Raw genomic sequence first — 4657 nt, 5'->3', positions numbered from 1 at the left:
TAGGGCTCAAAGCTCTTATAAACCTGGTTCTCCGGGACAGGTGTGGACATGCTACATGTCTGGGACAGTGAAGGAGGTGGCTGGCATGATTAGATGACAGTAAGCAAGAGGGCACACAGACTGGCTTCGACATTTGCAGTCCTTGAGATTCCTTAAAAACAGGGCTAATGTGGAACAAGGTAAGGCCCCCTAAAAGCTTGGTTTAACCATTTTCTTGTCTCCTTTTGCTTTTCCTTTCCTTCCTTGGAGCACAGCCATGCTATAGAACGTTCACTTTGAGTGAGGCTAGTTTCAAAAGATGTTCAATACCTGGAGCCTGGGCTTTGGTTGCGTGTTATGACTCTGGTCCAGCTGAAGGGTGTGTAGAAGAAGCAATGTTTACCAAAGGTGCTTCTCTGTCTAGTGGACTAAGTGGACTGGTGGCATCTTTTTTAGTTTTTTTCTGTATGACCCTAAAGCCTGGGCATTTGACATCATTCGGTGATAATTGATGCCATTTGCCCTGTGCTGATCTTCCCTAAGGTTCTGCACTAGGTTCAATGGCCTCTTTTCTTGTCTCTCGAATTTGTATTGCTTTAGGGAATTTTTCTTTGAAAAGCTTTTTATTGACTTTTCCTAAAAGAAGAAAGGACTTGTTGGATTCTAAATAAAACCCCCCTTCAGAGGAGCTGGAGACCACTATACCATAGAGGCCTCCATAGTAAGCGTGACTTAAATGTGCTCTTAGGGCTCACACAGCCTAGCAGCCCCCCAATATGAATGATTTCCAGAATCGTGTCAAAGCTGCAGAGGTAATGAAAGCTACCGAAATAGCCAGGGAGGAAAGAGCAAGCGAGGGTCTCTGGGTGAGAGCATGCGGTTCTGCAACACATTTGGGTTCTCTGCAAGCAGAGCTCTCTGCCCGGACGGATCTGCACAATTTCAGCTGAACGCACAGCCAAGGAAGCGCATGGCGACTGAAATGCAGACTGTGCCTGTAAGGCAGGCTGACTTTGTGTGATGAACCAGCCTTGGGGCAGGGGTGTCCTCAGAGCTGCATCCACATAGGGGGATGCCTTTTTTTTAAGCGCTTACTAAGGCTTGTGTTTGTATATGTGGATATGGGTATGGGGAAGAAACTCCATATTGTCTAGAATTATATATAAAGGATGCCTAAGGCCTTCTTTTTTTTAAAAATTATTTATTTATTATATGTAAGTATACTGTAGCTGTCTTAGACACTCCAGAAGAGGCATCCAATTTCGTTACGGATGGTTGTGAGCCACCATATGGTTGCTGGGATTTGAACTCAGGACCTTTGGAAGAGCAGTCGGTGCTCTTAACCCCTGAGCCATCTCACCAGCCCCGCCTAAGGCCTTCTTAACCGTGGAAAGTATGCCATTGCAATTCTTTGTTTCTCATCCTCTTCCCTCTTGTGTTAACTATAATCATTCTTTAGACTCTGCAGCCCTCAAAGAAGCCATTTTCTCCTTCCGAGGGATGAGCCTTATGTATTTATTCTGTTTCCACCAGTCTTAGGTTTTTTCACAATAACCTTGATTTTTCAACCATTTTATGAATAACCTGCTTAGGTTTCTTTTCAATATTTGTAAAAATCTTCCATAACCTGTATCATTCCACAGGTGGGTGCTCTGCCAACTAATTAGCCACATAACCTCTGCTGTGCTCTGCCCGGCTGTCTCACTGTGCACCAATGAACTTCACTGCATTATAAAATATATCTATGTTTATAGGTTACACAATGAGGGCCTACGTCTTACTGACAGGTTGGGAAGAAGAGTGAATGCCCAGTAGTTATGGTAGGGCTACTTCGCCATAGATGAGGAACTCTGCCTAGAGTGGACGGAGCCTTGACTGTCCAGGCCTTGGCTGCATGAAGGCTCATGGAGTAGCTTTCTGTGGCTGCTAGGCTTTGGATCACATGACTTGACACACTAAAGCTCTGAAGGATAAACTGTGTTTGGCCAGCGGGATGGTGATTAGAAGGAGGACCAGCTGTTGAGGCTTGTCCCTCCCTTGCTCAGAAGCCTGCATTCCTCACACATTTTGCAGTTATTCTTGAGAACTGAGTATGAAAGGAAAAGAGAGGCAGGGTTGGTCTAAGGCCACCCAGGAAACTGTCTCGCACATATCACATGCCAGGCATTTGACAGCTATTCATAAAATCATTATTCGTGTCTACTGCATTCCAGTCTCTTCCCCCGGGTGCTGAGGCTCTGTGACAAGCAAAAGAGAAGGTGCCTTATTTCATGGATCTGGAAGGCTGATAACAGACACGTCGAACAACGAGAAAGAGATAATTTCAGTGTTGAGGCTCAAATACTTTGCAAGGTATTCCAGGGTAGGACGGTGAGAAGGTAGTGTCTGGGAGACACTCATTCCAACCCATAGCTCTCATCCGGCATCACTAACGCTGAGTCCTCACTGGAGGACTGGGAAGAAGAGGGAAGGAGTCCGTTCTCTGGGATCTGGATTTGTTTACACGGGGAGAGAGCCTCTTACCCACCTCAATTAGTTTTTTTCATTGTTTGACGTAATGACTCTGCCTATTGTGCGGTTTGTAGGATCAGCTTGGATAGACTTGAGTTTGAGTCTGTGTTGGTTTTTATTTATTGTATTTATCTTGTATGTTTGTGTATGTTTTGGGGATAGAGGGAGAATTCCAGGGAGGGGAAAACAAAACATGTTGCAATGCCCCACTACAGTCTGGTGGGCCTTGGAACCAAAATGGTTTGTGCACTAATTCTTAAGCTATGCAGAGATAGGAGATATTCGGCTCCTTCAATCTCGTAGGCTTGGCAGGGCAAGTTCTCAGTAACAATGACTTCCTATATACCATCCACAGTATAAAAACTGTGGCCCATGTTTTGTCTTGCTCTGTACCCTCTGGGGCCAATTCCAGCACCGAGCTCCCTTTGAAGTTCCTGAGCCTGGATCAGCTTCACAGGCTCTGAAGCCAGATGAGAAATGGGCCCATTATTAATGGGGGTAAAGCGTTTTCACCCTCTCCACTCAGTGTGGGTGGCATTGGGCTTCTGTGCGATAGATACCCTAGGGCACAGCATCAGACTGCTCAGAGCTCAGACTGCTAGTGCCAGGCTTGGCACTGGGTTCTTTTGGGACCTGTTGGCACTAAGTGTCAGGGGACCAGTTAATGACTTCCCTGTGTTTAATAATGAGAGGTTACTCTGCATGGGTGATGGGCTTCAGGGATCCTGTGTTCGGAGCACTGATTCAGTCACTGATTGATTCTCTCATTCAGACATTTACTAAACATCCACTGTGCACCAGATCCTATGTCCCCCTACTTCTCAAAGAACAAAGACCAAGATGATGCTGGGTAAGAAGGATGGGCATGCAAGCCAATTGTGGAAAAGTGGAATTATGGGGCCTGGTATAAGATCTGGGGAGTTGGAGGTAAGGCACCATGCCAGAAGTCATCTATTCTCCCTAGCTCAGTGCTTCCCAAAGGCTTCCCAGAGGAGGTGGTGTTTGAATTGCCATTTAGAAGTTACCATTGGAAACAGGCCACTGACGTAGGAATCCAGATGTGCAACATAAAGGCTCTAACCTCTGTATTCTGCTCATCGAGCCTGAGCCAAGCCTTTTGCATGGTTCCACTTTGAACAAAGGAGGGTGATAATGATGTCCGTTCATTCTGTAAGTTGTCATGATGATGATGAGAGATACCCTGGTCTAGCGATGAAAAAGCCTGAGTGTAGGTGATCCCTCACTTCTCTGGGTTTGGTTCATTTTCCTGGTTTCACCTATGAAATGAGAAATGTGAATTGTTTTAGCTGCATTGCAGAATTTCATAAGAACAATTGAAATGACTCGTGTGGGATGGATATCTCTGTCTCCTGTTAGCCTGACCTGCCTCCTTGAAGAAGACCTCAGAAGAAAGGAAGACTCACTATGCCTGTGCCAGAGTGATCTCCAAGACTCCTCCTGACCTCACAAGTGGACTCTGAACTCAGCTAAAGTTGTAAAGCCTTGAGCAGTAGATCACTTGGCTTCTTACTTCCTTCCCTCATGGGGGATGACTGGACAGGATGACCTGAAGGCATCACCCTCTTTAGCTTTATAGATCTAGGGTCCTGGGGGACTCTGTAGATCTATAAGATCTATAAGATATAGATTTAGTCTGATTCTCAGGAAAAGAAAATGGATGGTGTTAATATCTCTCTGCTACGTCCTGGTTTGTAGATGAAGGGCTGAGCTTTACCTACACCACTGCTCTATTCTATTCAAGCAGCACAAAAGTCTGTCAGTGGAAGTATCATTGTCATGATCTTAGAGCAGTGGTTCTCAACCTTCCTAATGCTGTGACACTTCAATACAGTTCCTCAGGTGGTGGTGAACCCCAATCACAAAATCATTTTGTTGCTACTTCATAAATGTAACTTTGCTACTGTTGTGAATCATAATGTAAATATTGGTGATTTCTTATGGTCTTAGGTAACCCTTTTGAAAGGGTCATTTAACCCCCTAAAGGGTCACAACCCATAGGCTGAGAATTCCCATCTTAGAAGAAACCAAGAAAAGGAAGGTTAATGGCTGGGAAAAAAAATCAGAACAAGCAGGTAATCAGGGCCTCTGCCTCTTATTGGAAACTTGATTTAGCCATTCAAAATCTTTGGCCTACGGACAATGTGGC

General features: G+C 45.1%; 1 long non-coding RNA gene across 1 annotated transcript; it reads left to right on the top strand.

The window, feature by feature from the left end:
- The first annotated feature begins 2244 nt into the window (after positions 1 to 2244).
- On the top strand, positions 2245 to 4430 carry Gm34637 (predicted gene, 34637). Its single transcript, NR_136889.1, has 3 exons — positions 2245 to 2331; positions 3263 to 3340; positions 3868 to 4430. It is a non-coding gene; the product is annotated as a predicted gene, 34637 (long non-coding RNA).
- The last annotated feature ends 227 nt before the right edge of the window (positions 4431 to 4657 follow it).

Source organism: Mus musculus, chromosome 12, assembly GCF_000001635.26.
Source record: "Mus musculus strain C57BL/6J chromosome 12, GRCm38.p6 C57BL/6J".
Taxonomy (NCBI): Eukaryota; Metazoa; Chordata; class Mammalia; order Rodentia; family Muridae; genus Mus; species Mus musculus.
The sequence above is the reverse complement of the archived record's forward strand: the minus strand, read 5'-3'. Positions and strand labels throughout refer to the sequence as shown.